At 40.7% G+C, this 25,222-nt stretch overlaps 1 long non-coding RNA gene across 1 annotated transcript in view; it reads left to right on the forward strand.

Moving 5' to 3' along the window:
• LOC144612768 (uncharacterized) overlaps window positions 1-24,495 on the forward strand; it is a 34,905-nt gene extending 10,410 nt beyond the window's left edge. The window contains exon 3 of the long non-coding RNA XR_013549805.2: window positions 23,971-24,495. This is a non-coding gene — a long non-coding RNA (uncharacterized LOC144612768). The remainder of the gene's footprint in view (window positions 1-23,970) is intronic.
• The last annotated feature ends 727 nt before the right edge of the window (window positions 24,496-25,222 follow it).

The raw sequence follows: 25,222 nt of genomic DNA on the forward strand, positions 1-25,222 counted from the left end.
AGCTCAGCCATTTACTATTTTTATGCCCTGGTCATATTATTACCTGAGCCTATTTTCTCATCTTTCTCTCTTTTTTTAAGTTTATTTATTTATTTTGCGAGGAAGAGAGAAAGAAGGAGAGAGGATGTGTAAGAGGTGGAGAAGCAAAGAGGGGGCAGGTGACAGAGAATCCCAAGCAGGCTTCCTCTTATCAGCACAGAGCCCACCCTGGGCTCAGTCTCATGAACCCTGAGAAGACTGAGCCGACCAGGTACCCCTCCTCTCTCTATAATGTAACAGCTGAAGAATGGTATTTTGGTTTTGGCTCAGGGAACAAGGGAGAGATTTTCTAAGACAGTGATCGGAATACTTGGCAACATTGGATTTGTTCCATAAAATCCTAAACATTTAAATTGAGAAGAACTGATAGTAGCATAGCTAGCTATAGACACTTGACTAATGGAGATCAGCTTTTCATCAACCCAAAATGAAGTTTTTAGAAAATTACAAGGAATGCAAGAAAATGCTGGCACTATTATTAAAATTGATCAGGGTATTTTGGGGGATGGAGAAAAATTAATTAGCCCTAACATTATTAGAGAATTATGCATATGTTGCTATTCTTAGCAAACTGCCTTTTGTGAATATTGGAATTCAAAATGCAAAAAACTAAATGAGAATGCTGGCAGCAAATCCTTTTGTTGTCGTTTAAAAAAAAAAAAACCTCAGAGGTATATCAGATGTGCCGAGATTCTTTGTTATAGAATTGGATCATTAGAATAAGGAAGAAATTTAAATGTCAAGATCAAATTCCTCATTTTATAGATGAGAAAGCATATTCTCATATTAAAAACATTATTACTGTCATTATCATCATCATCTTTACAGGTGCCACTCAAGGCACCCACATCTGTTCTGGGAATCCAGCAGTGAACAAGACAGATGTGGTCTCCTGCCCTGAATCACTTAGTTAATGGAGGAGCTAGCACCAGAAATGAGTCTGTGGGTTTCTAATTAAAAGAGCTTCCATTAATCAAGTACTGACTCTAGACCAGGCCCTAAGTGTTTCACCTACATTAAGTCACGTAATCTTCACTAATTTACAGTAGGGTGGAGCTTGTCTTCCCACTGCTGACGTCTCCTTCCCTGTGAAGGGAGCTCCATTAACGCAATAATCCTGGCTTCTCTCCCTGCCTTATTTACTCTGCCCAAGGGGAGATTAAGTGACATCTGAGTTTGGAAAGAGTAACGGTGCATGAGTAGCCCAGCCCCTTCTCTTCTCTTAGGACAGAGGTGCCTAAAGGGAACATTTGTTCTTTGCTCTTCTGGGCCCAGAGAGGAACAAGGCCGAAAAAGGCCTCTTCAGGTCTTATGAGTGGGGAGATAAGTCCCATAATGGGGTTTTATATTAGGAAGCCCACTTTCCCATAGATATCAGCTTTCTCATCAATAAAATCTGTGTGTGTGTGTATGCAAGAGAGAAGCATTTTGTAAAAATAAAAGAGCAGATAAGCAAGTGTGTACTATCATATCTGAATCATCCCAAACCAGCCAAATTCTATCCGGTGTGCATGTCTGTACCTCACATCCTGACCCCACCTGCTACAGCACTGAGGAAGTAGCATCTTAAAATAATTTCAATATAGCCTTCTGGGATCATATGCCCAAGCACTGAGAAGCTTGCACAGCAGGCTGGACCTGTTGCAGATGGCACGTAAAATTAACCATCATACCTTCTAAACAGATTTGGTCCAGTTTTCCCAAATTCTAAAACTGTGTTTGCTGTTGGGCTTCTTAGGAGACAAAGTGGTAAGATGAAAAGAGCTGGGGATTTATAGAATTGGAAGACCCAGATTTGAGTCCACCCTGAGTAAGTCTCTCTAACTTTGAACCTCTGTTTTTTCCTCTAAATAACAACACAGATTGCCTTAATGAGCTTACATAGTTGTTTGAGGCCCACAGAGGAAAATGCATGTGCAAGAGCTTTGTAAATTGTAAAGAAAGATAAAAATGTCAGTTGTTTTACAGACTTAAAGATACAGACTCTAGATAATAGTTCTCATGTTAACGACAGGTTTTAAGCTTGACTTTGTACAAAGATGTTTGTATGGTTGGGTGGCTGATAGTGGCCTAGGTGCTTATTATTTAAAGGCTAAGAACCACTTCACCAACTAAGCTCTCCGCTCTCCCAACCAACATTACTTACTTAGTATAATTAAAAAATAAAAACCTCTCTTCCATTGCTGTCTACATTTTTGCCATTAATCTTCGGCCCTAGGTGATACCTCTCTCAATGACCTGTGGATTCTGAGCAGGATTATAAAATGCTTTTCCACTAAGAAGAAGCAGCAGCAAATGTGAGAAGTGGGGTCAGGGTAGGGAGGATGATAGAGAGGCTGAAGGCAGGTGAAAGGCATAGAAGAGTCTAGGCTTTTCAACCAAAAGTTCTGATAAAGAAACTGAGGAGGGAGCAGAAGGTAGCCAGGAACAAGGGAACATTGTGTCAATGTGGCACCTTTTCCATAAGTTATTTTAAGGTTTGCTCCCTCTGATCGGTCAACACTATCTCAACCTGAAAAAAATGGATTTCAGCCCTGTGTCTCTGACCATCCAGCTGTGTGACCTTGGGTATGTGACTTTGCCTCCCTGGGTCTCATTTTCCTTATCTGTAAAGTGAAAGCTTTGGATAAATATTCTCTAAAGTCATTTCCACAACAAATATTCTGTAATTCTAGCAAAGAGCCTGTGAATTTCCTCCTCTTTCAACATTTAAATCATATCTTCCCGGGGCGCCTGGGTGGCTCAGTCAGTTAAACGTCAGACTTTGGCTTAGGTCATGATCTCCCAGTTCGTGGGTTCAAGCCCTGCGTTGGGCTCTGTGCTGACAGCTTGGAGCCTGGAGCCTGCTTCTGACTCTGTGTCTCCCTCTCTCTCTGCCCCTCTCCTGCTCACACTCTGTCTCTCTCTGTCTTTCAAAAATAAATAAAATGAGAAAAAAAATTTAAATTGTATCTTCTAGGGTGGTGGGGGGGATTATCTTAGAAATGTGTGAAGAAGCAGGTTGTGTGTGTCTGTGTGTCTGTATGTCTATGTGTTTGCATATGTGTGTAGACATCAACGGTAAAGTTAGAACACCATAGGCCAGAGAGAAGCATTTCATGAAAATTAAAACAGAAATTAGGCAATCGTACTCTATACAGTTAGGAAATTGTAACCATTTCTCTTATAAGCAAAGAAACTCCCCCAAGAAGTTGTTCCAATTATAGTTGTATTCAGACACATTCACAGTTCAGTTAAAACACTGTTGGGCCTTACAAATCATACTTGAAAGATTAAAGAATACATACTGGCATTTAAAGCAGGCCACCAGCCTAAAAGCAGACAGGCTTCTTGATAATTGCTCTAAGTCACTAAGAGAACAAATGAATAGTTGTTAAATTCTCGAAACGATACATTTTTTTCCTGTGTGTGGAGAACAGATTCCCATGTTTTTCTGCATGGTGATAATTCTGTTCACTGTGTAAGTAGGATTAAGCAAAAGAATAACAGAAAGAGATCAGTCATATGACCACAGGCATTAAAAGAAAAACAGAAAAATTTGGGGAGAGGGATTCATCAATTCAGTATTAATCATTCAGAATCTGTGGAAAGGCATTTTCTGTGTCTTTCATGTACTTCAATAAACTATTAATAACTGCCATCTATTAAATAAAATTCCACCCTCAGAAACAATAAAGAGATAGGAATACTATTGTCATGTTTCTTGTTTATATAGATGATCTATCTACTTACTCTTCCCTATCAAACATGACTACTGCTTCTAGAACTGAAGATCATAAATAAGCATTATTACAAGGTTAGAGATGGGAAAGTCTCTTTGAACTGAGACTTGCACTCAAATCCCAGTTCCACTAAATCTAGGATTTGATTTTTCTCATCTGTAAAATGGGCCTTACAGTTGTGAAAAACCACAGTACTGCATGGGAAGCACCTAATAGGCACTCAGTACACAGTAGACGTTATCATTTTTCCTTTGTTAATAATGTCTCAGTGGGGCAAATAACTTGGTTCTTCCTGATTTAAATTTGAAATCATGCTCCTTCCAGGCCTTAACTCCTATGTAACTATGCCGTTTTAGAAAAGTTATGTAATATTCCTAAGACTACCTGGAAAAATGATGGTTTTCAGAATATAATCTATCTTCTGACATTAAAAAAAGAAGAAAGAAAATAAAAGAAAAAGAGGAAAAAACAGGAAGAGGAAGGAAAGAAGAGGGATTAAAAACAAATCGATAAGAAGTCCAAAGTAGAAGATGAAGAGATACAAAAAGAAAAAGGAAAGAGACTTAGGTCTTTGCACCAGCCTATAGCCACATTCAGGAGTTCCTTAAGTCCCCTGAATGGTGTTCATGAAAATCCCAAGGCTTCTCTTGCTTGACTCGCCCAATTGTAATTGTCCTTTGAGTTGAAATACCTTTTTTTTCAGACTTTTTCCAGACTATCAAATTTCTGTTCATCTTCAAGGCTCTCACTGTATCTCACTGGAGAACCAGCATAGGGGGGCCTGGGTGGCTCAGTCGGTTAAGTGTCCGACTTTGGCTCAGGTCATGATCTCACAGTCTGTGAGTTCGAGCCCCGCATCGGGCTCTGTGCTGATGTCTCAGAGCCTGGAGCCTGCTTCCGATTCTGTGTCTCCCTCTCTCTCTGCCCCTTCCCTGCTCATGCTCTGTCTCTCTCTGTCTCAAAGATAAATAAAAACATTAAAAAAAAAAAAAAAAGAACCAGCATTTGTAAAGCATATACCAAATGCCCAGCATCTTGTTAGGTGACTTATTTGAGTTGCATCATTTATAAGGAGCAGTAGCCCTGAAAGGTGGATATTATCAATCCTTTACACAAGGAGGCAATGAAGAATTAAGTCAATTATCCAGAAAAAGAGTCAAGCCAGAATTGGACCCTAGGACTATAAGATCCAAAAGCCTTCATTTTTGTTCCTTTGCATCACAATGCATATAACCCTGATCCTCTCTATCAGAATTAATGGGCCCTTCTTCCACTCTCTTTCAGCACTTAGCTTATCCCTTTATCATAACAGTTATTTCACTGCATTTTGTTTTGTTTTGTTTTGTTTTAAGATTTTATTTCTTTAAGTAATCTCTACACCCAACATGGGACTTGGGCTTGCAACCCAGAGATCAAGAGTCACGTGTTCTACTGACTAAGCCAGCCAGGAGCCCCTCACTCCATTTTGTTTTAATTTGTTAGTTTCATTCTCTCTTCTGCCAATTCTATTCCATTTATTAAACATTTGTTGAGCATCATCTATGGGTAAAACACTGAATTATATTCAGGCTCTAAGTAGACTGTAATTTTTTGTTTTGTTTTGTTCTTATTTATGATTTCCTTGTTTTTTAAATTGTGGCAAAAAAACACGTCACATAAAATTTGCCATCTTAACCATTTTTAAGTGTACAGTTCAGTAGTGTTAAGTATATTCACATTTTGTGCAACTGTAAATTATTTCATTAATGTCTGTAATTCCCATACTGCATAGCACATGTTTGCTGAATAGCTGGGACTTTCCCACCCATTCCCAAAACTTCCAGTCTCCAAATCCCAATGTTCCTGAGTCCACTGTGCCCAAAGGGATCGTGGGTGGCCCTGTGGCCAAAGAGAGAGATAATATTTCTAAGCCCCTACCTAAGAGCTTGTCATACATCCCAGATCTTTAATTTTATTTACTAATTTTCAAAATAGGTCATAAACCCACATGGTTCAAAATTCAACAAGTATAAAAGAGTGTACAATGAAAATGCTCTAATTCACTCCCCAGCCATCCAATTTCTCTCCCTGGAGGCAATCTTTAGTATCCTTATTATTTTATGCATATACAAGCAAACACACACACACACACACACACACACACACATTTCCTCTGCGTACCTTTTATACAAATTGTAGCATACTATTTATATACGCTTATATGTGGATATGTAACTTATTAATAAGTTCTCAATCAACATTTAGTGGTTTTAGGGGGCCAGGCTTTTGCTAGTAAAATATTACTGCAATGAATATATCATTTTGCAAGTGTACAAGCATACCAGTCTGATAAGTTTCTAGACTTGGAATTACTTGGTCAGGGGTGTGTACATTTGTGGTTTTAGCAGACATTGCTGGAGATTTTTATATTACCGTTTCCCCTCCCCACTCCCTAGTAGTTGAGAATTGTAGTGTAATGAACAGATGTTACTACCGACAATGACAGTGTGTATTCAACACGTTAATAGTGCGGTGACAGAAGAAATAGAATCATTACCCCCTGGCTTCTTTTGGTCAGTATTTCCAATTCATGAAAGAATCTGCTTGACTAGGTTTGTCATGTCCAGCCAGGCCTCATCAAGGTCTCCTGGAGTCACTAACCTAGGACTATTTATCACTCTGGGGTCACATACTCAACTGGATTTCAGGCTAGTGGCATGGGATCAGCCTGAAGAGCCAGGGACTGCCTCTCTAGTGGGGGCTATGGACAGAACAGGATCCCTTCGGAGGGGCCTCGGCAGGCAAGCACTGAGATTGGGATATGTATAGGGTGACTAGAATTTCAGTTTTCCCAGGGTGGCCCCAGGTTATGTCTGTTGTCTGGCATAATTACCAGTAGTGCTCCCTTTCATGCTTTCATGCTCAAAAGCGTCCCAGTTTGGAGTACAGCATGCTAACAGTGGCTAAGGTAGGGCAGTGCTGTTCATGCTGTATTGTAAGGAGCCCTTGGATTTATAAAGGTGACTGAGGAGAGACTTTCGGAGGAAAAGAGAAGGCCAAGCAGGTGGGATTTGCACCCCATTACCACTGTCTAATGTGACTAAGAGGAGATTAAGCTTATAATAATGAACACATTTCTATCTAATGGGAGTTAGATGTTTCTCAAAACTTTTAAGTCAGATGCACTTGTCCCCTCTCTAATGACATATAAGTACTGTTGGGCATTTCCTCCACCAAAATAGATCACTGAAAATCTCTTGAGGTGGTAATCCCTTGACCTCAGCAGATATAGCATCTGGATTTAGCACTCATTTGACAGTGCAGATGGGGTTAGGCCTTGAACTAATGGACCACTTGTGGCTTTTAACAAGAGCTTTCCCGAATGCACTTCTACTCCATGACAGTCAGATCATGGAATCTGGTCTAGGTGAGAGAATGGTCAAGAATGACATTCTGAGTTCAGCTCAAAGATGCTGCACTTTGATTTATGTCCAAAGCAGCATGTAAGCAGTGCAAAGGATAGACATGAGGTAAGGCAGACACGGCTGCCTGTTGCCTCCTTTATTCTTCACAGAGACACATAAATTTGGTGGTCTTGGCAGCTTGAAGAGAGTGAGATGTCTGGGAGGTCAGAGGAGCCCAGAAGTACGAGCTCAATATCTTTCATACCTCCAGCCACATCAGCAACAAGAAACAATTTATGCTACCATATAAGGCAAAAATGTAGTTATTCAGCAAGCTGAATAATGTCCATATTTCAGACCTTGAAATGGATGCTGTGCCCAGCCTGGGGCAGTCTCTCCTTATCTACACCTGGGCGGCAGGGTGTAGGAGTTTCCACTTATTTTGCAGGCTGGCTTGGCCTTGGTCTACCACAAACATATTTGAACCTTTAAGTTCGCAAACAAACCCCTGGCCTTCTCCTGAATTAACACGGGCTAAAGGACATCTGTGTTGATTGTGATTCTCTAACTCCGTGGGCCACGCTTTCCATTTTGTTAATCACTTTGCCTCATCTCTTGCTGATTACTCTTGATTGCAAAAGCCCAGCTCTTCAATTGCTGCCTGATTCTCTTTGTCCTTCAGAACTATTCCTTCTGTGAAACAATTCATCCCTTACACACATGCAACGCTCATCCTTTTCTCCTCATTTAAAATGTTTACTCTCTCCACTTTTGTTTCCATCATAGCCATATGTGTCTTCTTATTAGCTCTTCCAACAGCCTCACAGCCCTTGTACTTTCTGGGACACCAAGGAGGCAAGAGTGTTCCTAAAGTACCCCCAAATCTGTGCACAGTCACAGCAAACATGGCCAGTGACTAAAAACGGCCACCACCAACAGCTGGTAATATCATTCATTAATCAGTGCCAAACAGGACAGAGGAACATTTCCTCTGGAATATAGTTTTGTTCAAATCTATGGAAGCACATTGTTTTAAAGTCCTTAAATAAAGTAACTTATTGTCCTCCTTCTCCTTGTTTCACTTCTTTTTTTCCTTTTCTCAATCTCTCAATCAAAGATGGCTTAAGATCATTTATAGAGTCCAAAGAAGCTGATTATGGCTTGAATGACAGGAAGAAAATGGGTAGAGGGGCCAAAGAAAACAGGAAGTCTGCAAAAGTGAAAAGAGAAAAGTGGAGAAGATCACTACTAACTTGGAGCTCCCAGATGCCCATTGAGTTAGAGTTTAATTTGTATCAGTTTGCAAAAACAAATAGGAGTCCAGCTCCTCTCTAGCAGCCCCTCCCAACAAGGGAGGATGATTTGTAGGAGAGATTCCATTAAGAGACTACACTTCCCACACACCAATACTAGGTCTGGGCTTCTGATTTGCTTTGGCTAAGGAAACATGAGTAGAAAGACATGTGACACTTCCTAGAAGAAGCTTTAAAAACCATTGCATGGTTCTGCCATTGCTTTTCTCTCTGTTATAAAAGGACCAATGTGTCACAGGTGGGGATTGCTCCTTCAGTCCAAGTCCCAAAATAAAGATGCCATGGAACAGAAGCTGATCAGTCATTAACATGAGTGAGAAAATAAATCAGAAAACAACTTTTGTTGTTTTAAACCACTAACATTTCAGGTTCACTTGTTATCGCAGCATAATGTAGCTTGACCTGACTGATAAAGCCAGTTAATTCCAGAAAGCAGAGAGAGAGAGATTGAGAGCAGCAGTAGAGATGTTTGGGAGAAGGGAAAGAGTGGGTATTGTGGCACAATGACACAGGAGATTTAGGGAGCCATTCAAATGTCAACAAAACCTCCAAAGGGAACAATACAAGCTCTGACAAGAAGAGCCAGGATCAGGAGAAACTTACACAAGGATTCTTTCAGGAAACGGGAGGGGAGAAAAGGGACACAACTGAGACTGAATTAAAGAACAAAAGTACCTTATTCTTAGTTGTCTATAGAGTAGAAATGAAATAGTATTGGGTGTGGAGAGGACTAAGAAAAGCCAATATTTTTCTTTCCTCTGGGCCAAGTCTGACTGCCTGCAGTATGATGGAAAGCTTCGGATGGAATTCCTAAGGTATCCCACACACATCTCCATGAAGAAGGTACTGTTTTAGAGAGCGCGTGGATATTGTGGTAATCCAGGTCCCGCCTCCTGCCTGGGCTGACTCCTATGATTAGACTCAATCTAGGGATGGATGCAGAATCCCATCTAAGGAAACGAGGCCCTGGGCTGGCACAGAGCTCCAGGGGAGGTGTTTTTAGGGCAATTTCCTACTTTTCTATATTCTTTGTTTTATCTGTGCTTTGGATCCAATTGATGTTGAAAGCCAGGATTCTAATCTTCTCTCTGGAGCTGAGAGAAGTTGTAATTAGAGGTGGGTTTTCCCCACAGGTTGAGCATGTTGTCTTCATCATTCACATTGTTGCAGATACGGATGACTTCTTGTCTGTGCCAGGTGCAGGGTATGAGGTCAGAGTCACACGTACTGCCTAGGTCTCGGGGATGCACGAGGCCAGTGGTTACCTCGAAGAGTGGTCCTTGGAGCATCAGCATCACCTGGAAACATGCTAGAATGCAAAGTCTTGGGCCTTATCCAACACCTACTGAACCAAATTTCTGGGAGCCGGGCCCAGCAAGCAATCTGTGCTTCAACAAGCCCTCCCTGGGATTCTGAGGCACGCTTCAATTTGAGAATCACTGCATGAGGGGCATCTGTGAACAACAAATATGTGTCTCTTTCTCAAGGCATGTCATAACCCTAGGCTAAGGATCAACTCCACACCCTCCTTTTAGTTTATTAAATGATCATCCACTCCAGTTGCCAGCAGGGCCTCCCTATCTTCACAGCACATCTCAAGGCGGAAGAGGCAATGAGAAGGCTTCAGGCCTTCTTGTGGTGCCAGATTGAGCACCTGCAGCAGCACCTCCTGGCCAAGCCAGCTCAGATCCAGGCCAGCTTCAGGAGCCACAGACGAGTAAACCTCCACCGCTCTCGTCTCCCTTCACAGCAGGTCCGTGTGAGACAAAAGAGGCTACTGCTGAAATCCACCCTGTGAGGTTGGTATTATCTCCACTTTACACACGAGAAACCTGATGAGAGACTTAAATAACTTGTCGTAATCATAAAATGAGTAAATGGCGGAGTTGGGATTGAAATCCAGTCAGCCTATCTTCAGAATCCACTGGGAAATTGTTTGCAACATTCCCAGATACACGGTTTGAGAATCCTGCTGAGAAAAATGTGACTGGATTTGACAGCACGTGTCAAAAGGGTCCCCTCATGTCAACCTGCTGCCACTAGTCACTTGCTTTCCAAACTGAGGCAGTTGATCCGAACGTTAGCAAATGAAAGTATAATTCTAATTTCGAGATAGATGTATTGTTATTTCCCTTAAACGATTTGCTCTTTAAACTCTTCTCCAAACCTAGCACCAAGAGATGGGGACCTCCCTGAACTCCAAGCCCTGCACGCCTCTGCTGGGGTATCTCACAGGCATCTCTCACTGGGCACGTGCCGGTAGCATTCATTCCTCATTCATTCAGCCCACTCCTCCCCTGGCCTTCCCTGTCTCAGGGGACACACCACAGTGCTCTAGCCAAAATCTTTTTTTTTTAATGTTTATTTATTTTTTGAAAGAGACAGAGACAGAATGCGAGTGGGTTAGGGGCAGAGAGAGAGGGAGACACAGAAACCGAAGCAGGCTCCAGGCTCCGAGCTGGCAGCACAGAGCCCGACGCGGGGGCTCGAACTCACAAACCCTGAGATCATGACCTGAGCCGCAGTCGGACGCTCAACCGACTGAGCCACCCAGGCGCCCCTGCTCAAGCCAAAATCTGAAGAGCCATTTCTTATTCCTTCCTTTCCTCTTTCTCCCATATCTATCTACTTGACTTCATCAGTAAGTCCTGGTAGTTGTCCTTCCAAATTGTATTCCAAGTCGGTTCACTTTTTCCCACTTCTGCTACCATCCAGGCCAAGCTGCCATCACCTCTCACGGACTACTGTATTCACCTCCCAACCAGACTTACTGTATTTACCATCTCACCTCCTAAGATCTGTTCTCCACACATATTCTGAGTGAGCTTTTAAAAATAAACTGGCTATGTCACTCTCCTGTTTAAGTCCTCCAGTAGTTCCCCATTACATTTAGAATAAGATCCAAATTCCTTCCTAGGGCCCACAGAAGCCCCAGAGGAGCCAGACCCTGACTAATCCCTGGGCTCAGCACCTTCACTTACCCTGGCTCACCTCTCCGCACCCCCTCTAGCCTTCTTTCTGTTCTTTAGCAGGACAGGCTGGCTCATTGCTGCCGAAGGGTAGCAATGCTATTCCCTCTGCCTACAAACTGCTTTCTTGGGATCTTGAATTGACTGTCCAAGATATCATCTGTTAGTTCTCAGAGCAAATGCATTTCCTAAGAAATATCTTCCCTAACCACTCTATTTAAACTAGTATATAGCCTCACCCCATCATAGTACCATTTATTGCCTTCATAGTGAGGGGATCAGAAAAGGCACCCCAAATATGCTGTTTTGGCATACTGATTTGAGCAGACACAGGAAGGGCCCTCTGCCCTTTCCCCTTTCTACCTAAAAGCAGGGTGTAAATTTCCTATAAGAAAGATGCCCCCTGTACCAAAAAGAATAGAAAATTCTTATCATTGGAGATGGGAGTTAATGCCAAGTTGAGCCTGCACAAACAAATGTTACTAAAATAACCTTTATCTTCCATTTGTTTCCCCCATACATTTCCTAGTCACTTTCCCAAAATTTACCACCACTAGAGGCCCGAACCTCCTCCCTTCATCTAACTACTTTTTCACAATTTATCACCTTTTGTTAGAATGGCATAAAAGCCCCCACATCTAATTACTTCTTCAAAGGGTTTTACCTCTTTCCTGTGAAGTCCCTTGTGCCGTGTAAAAATACTAACATCAAATAAAATGCATACACTTTTCTCCTCTTTGAATTTTTTTTAAAGTTTATTTATTCTTGAGAGAGAGAGAGAGAGAGAGAGAGACAGAGACAGAGACAGAGACAGAGTGCGAGAGGGAGGTGGGGCAGAGAGAAAGGGAGAGACAAAATCCAAAGCAGGCTCCAGGCTCTGAGCTGTCAGCACAGAGCCTGACCCAGGGCTCGAACCCATGGATCTCAAGATCATGACCTGAACCAAAGTTGGACGCTTAACGGACTGAGCCACCCAACCACCCTACTTTCTTCCTCTTTAATCTTTCATCTTTCAGCTTAATTTGCAAGTCCTAGCGACAGAAATAAGAGAGTTAGAGAGAAACTTTTCTTTCCCTACACTGTCACTTACCTATCAAAATTTATATTGTGTATCCTTTTATTTACCATTTTTTATTTTATTTAAAAAATTTTTTCAAAACATTTATTTATTGCTGAGAGACAAAGAGAGACAGAGCATGAGCAGGGGAGGGGTAGAGAGAGAGGGAGACACAGAATTTGAAGCAGGCTCCAGGCTCTGAGCTGTCAGTACAGAGCCCCACGTGGGCTCAAACCCACCAACTGCGAGATCTTGAGCAGAGCCCAAGTCAGATGCTTAACCGACTGAGCCACCCAGGCGCCCCTATTTACCGTTTTTTAAAATGCCCTCTGCTTGGGGTGCCTGGGTGGCTCAGTCGGTTAAGCATCCGATTTCAGCTCAGGTCATGATCTCATGGTTCATGGGTTTGAGCCCTGTGTTGGGCTCTGTGCTAAGAGCTCAGAGCCTGAAGCCAGCTTCAGATTCTGTGTCTCACTCTCTCTGCCCCTTCCCTGATTGTTCTCTCTCTCTCTCTCTCTCTCTCTTTCTCTCTCTCTCAAAAATAAATAAACAAAAAAATAAATTAATTAAAAATATAAATAAATAAATAAAATGCCCCCCACTCTAAAATGTAAACTCAGTAAAGCTAAGAAGAGTATTTGTCCTATTCACCACCATATCTACAGGCCTGGCACAGAGTCAGTCCTCAGTAAATATTTGTTGAGCAGCTGAATCTGCCCAGAGGCAATGTAGTTAAAGCCCCAGGGAGAACAAGGTATCTGAGACAATGTCAACAGAGAAGCCTCCTTTACTGACCACCATTGATAGAATTATTTGTTTCAGGTCCCACACACAGTACCACCTTAACTGGGCATTTCTTAAATGCAATTGAAGGTAACAGATCTTCCAGTTTAAAGAGAAAGGAAGAAAAGTATGAAGATTTGAAGAAAGGAAAAGTAAACTACCATAAAAGGGCATTGTGAATAGCACACAGCAAGAAGTCTAAATGTAGAGCAGATATCAAATCCTAAATGCCTGGTTTTAAAAAGCAGTTTTAGCAGAATCCTGGGGAGAGAAAATGGATAGAAGTGTGGGGGTCATGGATAGAAAGCAAGAGATGCAGAGACACAGAGAGAGACAGGGACCAAGAGACATTAGATTATAAGCTATATTCTGCTAAGCAGTGGATTCAAACTAACTCCACCAAATGTGTGTGTGTGTGTGTGTGTGTGTGTGTGTGTGTGTGTACACACACACACACACACACACATTCACTGGGGAGGAGAGTAATCAAAAGAGTATTTTATTATATACAGGGAGAAGGAAACCAAGTGTGGAGACGTTTGCCAACGTGACAGTGGTAACAACCCTCCAACAACAGTGGGTTTGCCAGTGACATCACAGCCTCTGCTGGCCATGATGACCTCTCCCGGTCTCATGTGCTACATGACCTTTCCCATGAAAAGTTTGCTGTGGGGGGTCTGATGTGCTGCTACCAGAGTAAGAACTTTCCAGTGTGTGCAGTGCGACAGTATACTCTCCCCTGCAATCAATAGCTTATTAGCCAAGAAGTACAAATAAAGTGTTATTGTAGGGAAATGCCAAAGCAGAAAACTAAATGATTTTTTAAAACACAAACGTCTTAAAATGCAAGAGGTGTTACGTATCCTCACACACTCACACACACATTCTTTTATATACCAAGAGAGCTTCATGAAGGGGTTTGTAAATTTAGATTATTTTAAATAATCATAATACGATTTGGGGCCATTTCTGATTCAAGCTAATATTACAGGAAATGTTTTTTTTTTTTTTGTGACTCCTTTTTAAAAAAATTGGTATTTAAAAAAAGGAATACCATGAGGGAAATTATAAATGTAAAGTAATGCAAAAATAAATTTGATGAGAAGTACTCCCCTTGTCAAAGTAGGTCTGTGATAGACAGGAAATGAATTTGAAGAGATTTTTAATGGCATCATCTTTTTCTCTCTAATCCATTTGCACACCATTTGGTGTCACTGATGTCCGTTTATTATCAGTGTAGTGGTCGAGGCAGAGTCAGACAGCCCCGGATTCAAATTCCAGCTCTAGCATGCCCTGGCTCGGTGAGTCACTTAATCTCCCCCAAACTTTTCTCATCTACAAAACGGGGGTCATGGGATTGTTGTAAAGATAAAATAAAATAACGTACGTAAAACTTCTGGTACAAAATAATATGCAGTGTACAGTCCTAGTAATTATTATGAATTAAATTAATTCCATAAATATTTATCATGTGCCTTTGGCATGGTAGGCATTGATCTAGGTGCCGGGAGTGGACATCAGGGCTGCCTGTAGGATGGTACAGGTTGTGCACAAAGCAAATCCACAGGCCGCCATTTGTATCATCATCTGAAGGAACAATGCAACCTGAAGCCAGTAGGATACAATCTGTGAGTCATACTTTGTTGCCCTTACAGTGGAAAGTAAAATGAGTAAAGCTTACATTCTAATGAAAGGAATAACATTCATTATTATGACTTGACACTTAATAAAAACCCTATCATTCCACATAAGAGTAGCTAAGTAGTGAACCAAGAAGTACCATTTAAGCGTTTGGCAAACATTCAATGCTATGCTAGATGGAGTAGGCAGTATAGAAGTAAGGGATTTGCCTTGCCTTATTTCTGTAATTAAGCAGTTTAAAATCCAGTTGGAGTCGAAATATACAAAATGGGGACAAAATGTACGTCAGGGCTAATCTGCATGATATAATTAAGTACAGGCAGACCTCATTTTGCATGGCAATGTGGGACCATAAAAATGACCTATGCAAGCTAAAGCCACACAAAGTAATCTTAATAATCAATAGGGAAAATTGGGATTATTCCAAGATCTTTAAACACTTTTGAGAAACCATTCAAGATTCTCTTAAGGTCAGTTATAAATATATTGGGAAATGAAAAAAAAAAATAGTAAAAACTAACAGTAAGCTAAAATTTAATACATTTAAAAAATTGAGAATTAAAGTATTTTAGTTCCTTGTGAAAAAACATCAAGAAGAGTTCCAACAGGACTTGCTTTCTTCTCACCATATAACTTACTACACATCTTTTCTATGCCTCGGCAAAATCGTCATATTCCTTTCTAAATCTGGACTCACTTGCGACACTGTATCCTCTCCACATTCAGTGTCATGAAATATCTCCAAGAGTTTCTTTAATGTGAAGTATTTTCCCGGAGTCACTTCCTTGGGGACGCCGTCATCCTTTTCCTCACAGCCACTTCCCCCTCTGAGGTCAATACGTCTGCCTTTGCCAGGCGCCTGGCGGCATAAACAGAGGGGCTCACGCTGTACCGGTGTCCGCACAGCCATGAGCAACGATTTCTTCTCTCACTCCATTTACATTGCGTTGAGATTTGGCTTCCGGTGTTTCACTTTTCATTTCTCTGCTGCACTTTCATCTTTGTTGGTCAGTTCCCTCCTTTGATTAACCTTTTCTGTAAAATGGCACAGAGGTGCCTCACTGGGAGACGAGGAGGCAACCGCACACTTTGCTGTCTGCGGGGTGAACTAAAGAACAGATGCGAGGTGACTTTCAAGGAAGTGATTGGTCATGGATCACGATTCACATCTGTTATTTACATAGTGGTTTGTGGACTGAAGTGCTAGGATCAAAGTTTATACTTTATGCAAATAACAGTAAAGAGACTGTATAGCATGGTAACGAAAATTTGAACTGTGTTATTGGGGCACTTGTGGTATTTAACTACAATGTAGTGACTTGAATTCATGCACATTAGGGCCATGCACAGGACTGCCTAGCCTACATTATCTTTGTTAGTTTTTAGCAATGTATTCATAGAAAATATGTCCTCATGATAGAAAGCTATCGTATCTATTATAAGTGAATTGCATTAAACTAGAAGGTTAACAAAATAACACCTCAAATGAAGTGTTTTAAACATGTATCTTAGCATAACATAAACAAAGCTAATAAACACCTACTAAATCACCAAGACTAGTACGCCTACTATACAATAGCATGGCACAAGAAGCCAAAGTCCAATGGCTTCGAGTGTTTTCTGACACTTTAATCCATCTTTTTTCCCTTCTATTTTTGCCTTTTTCCTTTCCTATTGAAATTCAGATACAGTTAAATGTAATATATTTTGTTAAAAATAGCACCACAGAACTTGACTTTTATGACAGTATTTCTCTATTTCCCTGCTCCTTTTTTACCCTTCTATCTGTGTGTGCATATGCAAAGAAAGTATCCAGATAATGCTTTCCTACTCTTAATGATGATAATATCATTATGAAGTGGTAGAAAATGAGATGCTTTTTCTTCATGTTCATATTTGCACTGTGTGTGTGGCTTGAATGTTTCATGATGAGCATTGATGTACACGTTTAGCGTTTACAAAAGCAATGGCAATTTTCCTCAAAACGACAACAAAATTTGGACACCTTTAAAAATAATTGAAAGAAATCTTTTCAAATTTTTCTAAATGGCCTAATTTTCTCAGAATTTCCTCAAGGAAGGTAACATTTGGCATTTTGAATGGCTGACTTGGTCCCTGATCGTTTTCTCTAACTCAGCTTGATTCTTCTTTCTAAAAGGAACTGACAATGGCCAAGGGTCTCCCACAAAAAAACCAACTGCCTATTCTTTGACCCCTACTGTGTGCTCTACTAAAATAGTTATTCCTCTACTATTGGAGATCTTACCAAATTCTATATTTGTTGATGAAATTGAAAGCTCCATGAGAGCAGGGACCATATCTTCATTCTTGTGCACAGGCACTCCATAAATATGTGTGCATATGAAATTTTTTTTTAATTTTTGTTGAAAGATAAAATTAATGCTTTGCTACGTAAAGAATAAAGGGTTCGTTTAAAACTCTTCCTGAAATTTTGTTTTGTTTTGAGATTCAGAGCTTTCAAGTTCAAGACCATCAGCCTTTCTAGACTATATAGAGGCTGCAGGTTCTAGGAAAACACTCAGGTTTACATTCAAATATTATGTAATCATCAACAGTAAGTAAAAATTAGAAGGCTCCCAAGCAAGTCTAAATTTTATGTTTTTAAATTTTGCTTCGAATAACAACTTTCTTATAGTAAAACATATTAGTATTTATTACATTTTGGTAGAAAAACCGTGTGCTTCTTTTTTAATTATTTTATTTTAGAGAGCGCCAGCTGGGGAGAGGGGCAGAGGGTGAAAGAGAAAGATTCATAAGCAGGCTCCATGCTGAGTGTGGAGCTAACGTGGGGCTCAATCCCACCACGCTGGGATCATGACCTGAGCCAAACTCAAGAGTCGGACACTAACCTATTGAGCCACCTGGGCGCCCCAACTGCCTGCTTATAACACGTATTTTTTTTTTTTTTTAATTGGAGTTGACAAAGGGGCTATGTTCTTTGTTTCTTTGCATGAACAGATCAATTTAAAAAGCAAAACAGGGGCACCTGGATGGCCCAGTCGGTTATGCCTCAGACTCTTGGTTTAGGCTCAGGTCATTGTGAGTTCGAGCCCCATGTCAGGCTCTGGGCTGACAGTGTAGAGCCTGCTTGGGATTCTCTCTCTCTCCCTCTCTCTCTCTCCCTCCTGGCTCATGCTGCCTCGGTCTCTCTCAAAATAAATAAATAAACTTTAAAAAAAAAGCAAAACAGAGCAAACACCTAGGTACCCTGTACTTTCAGCCTTGCTGTGGATGTAATCAGGGTTCAGTTTTTTGACCTGTTTCTCTTCTTTCCATTACTTCCTATGAATTCTGCTTCTCTGTTTTCCTCAAGTTCCATTGATACAAAGAGTAGTTCTAAATCTCTCTCCTGCCCTGAACTGTCACCCCCAAGGCCTCTCTAATTTTGTATTTCTAATTGCTTATAATGTTATCATATAATCCACCGAGAATTGATGTCTTGATAGAATTCTCTCCTAAGTTATCAAGGCTGCTTCCAAAGTGGCCTCCAACTCTGAAACTTGAGAGTTCTTGACAACAGTTTTCCTCTCTGGTTGTTCTGCCTTACATCAACTCATTCTGTTTAGTGTTCATGATACTTGTTCTCCATTTCCATCATTCCTGTTCCTGACTGAATCCTAATCCTCCCTTATACCTGGACTTGAACAACAGCCTTTGTGCAGAGCTCCTGCTCTCAACCTATTCTGCATTCAGCAGACAGAACAGACTCTCCTCCACCATTTTTATCACTGTTCTTCTACCCACTGGAATCTACAGCATTTCCCCAAGATTAACTGTATTTTGTGAATTCAGCTTCCATTCAAGAACTTCCATTATCTACCTCCTTTTGTTATGAAATTATGCTACTTGCTTTTCAGAACCGGCCTATTTATAATCAAATTATGCAGCTTCCCTGTGGGAAACCTCATTTCATTCCAGACTCCTTACCAAAGGCTAATGAGTGTCTGCCAATCTTTCTGACCTTTTTTCCTATCATCCTTGATACATCTCAATATTTCTTTCTGTTCCTTCCCACCCAAGGCCCATTGTACTAGCTTTCTCCTCTGCCTTGAAAGTTCTTAGTCCAGATCAATGGCTTCTTCTTATCATTTGAGACTTAGTGCAAATGCTATCTCTTCAGAAAGCTCTTCCCTAACTATCCTGTCTGTGTGCTTTCACGTATACTACTCTCATATGTCTTAGTTTTATTCATGATACTTTATATTGTTTTTCACTTGTTTTTTATCTGTGCCACCAGGAAAAAAAAAGTTCTCTAAAACCCAGACCCGGCTTTCTTGTTCACTGTTATATCTATGGGGCCTAGAATAGTGCCAGGCACACAGATACGGCCTAAGAAATATTTGCTGAATGAATTATAGTGACATAATTTTTACTCCCTGATTAAGCCAAGCCATTCTCGACATTGTCGTACATGTCCATTTGCAACTTCTTGGTTATGTGTTTTCTTCATTCTTTTCTCCCCTAATTCCCTTTACTGTTATTTTTTTTATCAACTTGTATTAGTCACTTCCTTCAAAATCTAGCTCAAATGCCACTTGTAAAACCTTCTTGAATTCTTCCTACCATGAGCATTCTTTTACTTCTCCTCCCCATGAGATTTGCCCCATTGTTTTCATGATATTACTTTGTGCTTTTAAAAAAAAATTTAACAAATTGCTCTATAACTACATTTTTTTCTTATTGAGTCATCTAATTATTTTCTTGTTGAGAGAAGGTGTAGTTAAGTGACAAAAGCTTTGGGCTTAGAGTCCGGGAGAACAATTCCAGACTGTGGAGAGGCTGTTTCCCACATCTGTAAAATGGAAGACTTAGTCTAGACTGCACGTTGCAAAATGACAGCCCTCACGTTGAATAAGGCCCACAGATGTGTCTCACTTGGCCTCCATGAAACTCAAATTAGTGGGCAATGTTTAAAAATTGGGAAATTTTTGGAAAGCTTGGAAATCTACCCTCTCTAGAAAAAAAAAGAGAGAGAGAGAGACCTACATTTCTGCATGGCGATAGATCCACTGAGAAGGAAAGCAATTGTCTTCTAATGTGGGGTAGGGACCCTCTGTTGTGACATGATGCCCAAGCAGCCTGCACTCTTCACTTGTTTATGTTAATTCTTTGTGGGAGTTTGAATATATACCCCCAAGACTGCATCATTTCTGGGTCCCTTCTAACTCTACATATCTATGATTCTGGACAAATATATTTTATCTCTCTACCCAGACTTAAATTCTAGAAGGGCAGTGCCTGGTGCTTTTCTTCTGCTTTTGCAGTTTATACTGTCAGGCATAAAGCAGATGCGTTAAACCTGTTTGTTGAATATTAAATTTAGTTACACAAAAATATGTGGTGAAAACCATGTTCTACCTAATTAAAAATGTATTGCTTGGTTGGCTTTTATCAAGAAAGACTCCTACCAAAATGGAATTAAAATAGCGAACACAGAGTTTATGTGATATGGAAAATTTAACTCTGGACAGATATCAACCAGATGAAGTTTCATTTGGGCAGCAGAAAAGAAATGTAGGTCCTCGGTCTCTTTTCTCTGTGTGTACCTCCCACTGATGGTTCATTGTAGTCATGCAGGCATATCAATAGCAGAATGTACTCTGCAGATGAAAAATATTGCCATTTGTCCTCCTAAATAATGATCATAGGTTCAGGCAAGCTGGAACTTGCTGAGACCCTCATTTATTACAATACCAATAACTACCTTTGCTATATTCCCACAAAACCACAAACTCTTTGGCAAGTTCAGGACCACCATATTTAAGAAATCCCATTAGAGATTTTGCAACAATTAATTACCTCTTAAGGAGAACACATCACACTAAAATGTTTTCCGTGGATTAGCAGCAATAGCTAATAGATTCCACACCCCGGTTGGGCCATGCCTGGTATACCAAAGTGAATGGAGGTCACAGACCTATATAACCCAGGGCAGATTTAGTACCACTGGTGACAAAGACTATAGTCTGAACAATTTCTTCTCCATTTTTCCATTTTCTACTATAAAGAGTACTTGTAAATGACATAAATATTTGATGTGAGAAAAGATTGCACTCCTCAAAAACTTTTACACTAACAGAGGGCATAGCTGATATTATGCCATTCATATTAATACTAGAATAAATCTTTTTAATGAAGTTTGGATAACCATAATACTTGAAAAACATTCTACAACTTTGTATTTCTTTGGAACATTATATTCTAAAGAATTAAAGGGCAAAGAAGTTAATCTGATTAAAATATTTTAACGTTTAATTTAGACAGTTTCAATTTCTAATTTTTTTTTATAATGTGTGCAGGGACTGAGCTGAAATGTACTTTTGTATTATCTATGAAAAAAGTGGTTTAGTAAGTAAATGCATAGTATAAATAATATTTGAAAGGAAGCATTTACTTACCAAAGAAAATAATTCGTTTTCCAACACTTGAGATTTCCTTTATTTATAAAACACTCTATTCAAAGTGTAGGCAAGACCAGAACTTCTTAAATATGCTAATCATTTTTATCTGTTTACTGAATCTGGGCCTGAACTGCCAGTACTTATTAGTCATTTTTCTGGTTACTGTATGTACTTGAAAGTAATAAAGCTGCAAGTCCTTTGAAATGGCCCAGTTTTCCAGATTAGTGAATTTTTTAATATGTATTTACATTTTGGGTTTGAATAATCATCTTCCACTGATGTCTAACCCACTGCAAATTATACAGTTTGCCTATTAAGGAAATCTAGTCATGACTAACAGTGAAAACTAGGTAGAAGACATCTTTCTGCAAGCTGTGGGATCTTAACCCTGCAGAGCCTCAGTTTTCTCATGTATAAAACGGGGATGAAGGTGGGCTCCTGGGTGGCTCAGTCGGTTAAGCGTCAGACTTCAGCTCAGGTCATGATCTCACAGTTGATGGGTTTGAGCCCCGCATCGGGTTCTGTGCTGGCAGCTCAGAGCCTGGAGCCTGCTTCGGATTCTGTGTCTCCCTCTCTTTCTCTGCCACTCCCCCACTCAAGCTGTCTCTCTCTACCCACCCCCCCCCCCCAAATAAACAAAAATTTAAATAAAATAAAAAAAATTTTTTTTAATAAAAAAAATGAGGATGAAAGGGAGAGTAATAGAGAACAAGCAAGCATTCTCTTAGTAAACAAAATCTATATCATCTTTCCTAATATGTGTCAAAGATCCTACATAATTAATTATACATTTTCTAATTTATACTGCATTATCCCTATTTTGTAGAGAAAGCCACTGAGGCTCAGAGAATTAAGAAACTTGTCCCAGATCATACATGTTAAGGAACCATCTTCCTGTTTCTGCTTGTAAACTGGCTCTGGGCAGGGCACTATTTTTCTACAAAAGCAATCTTAGAAATTAGAGTCAGTGATCATCTATGACTAGTGACTGCAGTTCTGAGACTGGTTTTCATATACACTTTGTAGGATCAGCCTCACTATTTGGAGGTTGTACCCTCTGCAGGAACTTGAGTCATCACCTACCCATCCACTCCTCCACACTCTACTGCTCTCCTTTATGAATTAAGTTCTAAGAATTCCTGTCTCATTACTCCCCAAGGGTGTTCAGCCACGGCCATCTCTGACTTGTATTTTCACCCACCTAGTTAATTGCTTTCTTAGAGTCTTCTCTTAGGCTAGGCGATGTCTACCTCAGCAAATAACTTCACATCATTATAGAGGAGCGAGAAATTGTTTGGCTTGTGGAATGGTTTATAAATTTGGCACTTTCCAGTTTATACCACCCCATGACCCAGTAATTGTGGGAGGACATGGTCCAGAGTGCAGAGGAAAGTTCTCATAAAACATGGCTTCCCTGGGTCCTTTGCTCGACTACCTGGTTAATGGAAGGAGGAGCATATGGATGTGGTGGTGACAGTGGTGGTGGTGGTTGTAACGGCAGCGGTGATAACAGTGGTGATGGAAAGATTTTGTTTGATCACGTTGGCACCTCACCCAGTCAAATATTGGTATGAATATTGGTACGGTTTCATTCTACTCTGACAATTTGAACTTATTTTGTCAACGTTTCTTAATTTATCTCCATTTTCCTCAAGTGGGATAGATCTTCACATGTACTGTTGTCATTTTTTCCCTTTAAAATTTAAAACATCTGGGGCACCTGGGTGGTTCAGTGGGGTAAGCATCCAACTCTTGATCTTGACTCAGGTCATGATCTCGAGGTTCATGAGATTGAGCCCCAGCTGGGCTCTGTGCTGACAGCACGGAGCCTGCTTGCTTGGGATTCTCTGTCTCTCTGTCTCTTTCTGTCTCTCTTGCAAAATAAATAAACATTTTTTTTAAGTAAAATAAAATTTAAAACACCTTCTACCATTTGCCTAAAGCAAATGCTTTTAACTCAAGACCCAGGGATAAAAGGAAGCCCTGTTATATGGATTCAGATAACTCCTCCCTTCTTGGAAATCTACATGTGACACCCATGCTGACCAAACTGTAAGCTCCCAAATGGATTAGCAGTTTCTTACGGAGAATGACAATAATATACCTGTCATGTTGAAGGACTAAAAAATTTAAAAGAAGAAACGTAATTTTGCACAATACTTTACATCAACAAAGTATTTCTAGTTGTGTTTGTAGATCACAAGGCTGCCCTGCCCAGGAGCAGAAGGTGTTTTAAGTGTGCTCAATCTCAGGATTTAGGGGAGGCAGGCCACAGAGGAGCGTGGGACTACGGCATGAGGAAAAGCCTTGGTGTGGCCTCAAGAAGCCCGGAAAGGACTGAGGGAAGCCTGGGCAGGGTGCAGGGCAGTTTCCTGGGCTCTTTTATGGCTCTGTCTGTTCTTGCAGCCGATGACCTCAGGCACCCTGCAGCCTCCTTCCTGTATCTGTAAAATGGAGGAATGCAACTCCAGGACCTCTGCTCCGCTTTTCTCCCCCGGGGGGCCGGAGACTTCCTGAGCGGCACACTATAAAACTCACAGATCCTTCGCTCTAGGTGTGGTTAAAAGAACAAAATCATTATAATTACTGGGCGTACCTGTAGTCACTCGGCATCACATCTTCCCCTAAATGTGTGTCCTAGGTCTGCATGTCTGTTACCAAGAAAAGAACGCCACTGAGGATACGTGGAGAAGTTCTGCCGAAATGCTGGCTTTTATGCTGTTTTCTAGAGCCTGTCTTAATAATCACCTGCAAAGCTACAATTCGGCAGATATGAGCTGGCGGCCTAACCCAACGTCACCGTGTCTTGGTTTATTGAGGTGTCTCCCCGCGTGCCCGAGCCTGCCACACTCTCTTCCCACTTTCCCCCATGTGTCACCAGCATAGCCCTCTTTCAGCCACCTGAGTCTTCCTGTGCACCACCCGATACAGCAGCCAGGAGCCAGTGTGGCCCTTGAGCAGGCTACAGTGCCAGTCTGAAGTAAGTGTGAAATACACGCTGGATTTCCAAGACCTAGCGTGAGAAAAAGAATGTAAAATATCCCGTAACAACTTTTAATACTGCTTGCAGGTTGAAATGAGAATATTTTGGACATACTGAGTTGAATAAAATATGCCATTACAATTAATTTTACCTGCTTTTTTATTTTCTTTTAATTTTTTTTTTAACGTTTATTTATTTTTGAGACAGAGAGAGAGACAGAGCATGAACGGGGGAGGAGCAGAGAGAGAGGGAGACACAGAATCGGAAGCAGGCTCCAGGCTCTGAGCCATCGGCCCAGAGCCCGACGCGGGGCTCGAACTCATGGACTGCGAGATTGCGAGATCGTGACCTGAGCTGAAGTCGGACGCTTAACCGACTGAGCCACCCAGGCGCCCCTACCTGCTTTTTTAAAAAATCCTTTTTGAACATGGCTACTGGAAAGTTTAAAATTACAAATGTGGCTTGCATTTGTAGCTCACATTATGTTTGTGTTCTTTAGCAGTCTAAATGGTTTCCAGGCCGTTGCATGAATGTGCTGTATTCAAGAAAAAACATGTCCTTAGACAATACCATCTAAAAATGTTTAGTATTTTTATACAAATATCAACTATTTTCAAACGAATTATCAGCTAAATGTTGTATTTTTAACTTTTAAGAAGGATGCATTTATGTATCCAAAACAAAGCCCATTGTGATGGAAACTCAAATCTATTAAATCATAGGACAGATACTGGGACAATCTATAATAATACAGAGGCATGTGATAAAAGCAGTGGCACTGACCCTTTTTTATGTCATGGGTCCATATTGCTCACTGAACCAGTATTTATGATTTATCTACTACATCAAGACTATGCCGGGCTCTAGAAATACACCTGATAAATCTGATGAAAGTTTTAGACCCTCTCTG

This window comes from Panthera onca, chromosome C2 (assembly GCF_046562875.1).
Source record: "Panthera onca isolate mPanOnc1 chromosome C2, mPanOnc1 haplotype 2, whole genome shotgun sequence".
Classification (NCBI taxonomy): domain Eukaryota; kingdom Metazoa; phylum Chordata; class Mammalia; order Carnivora; family Felidae; genus Panthera; species Panthera onca.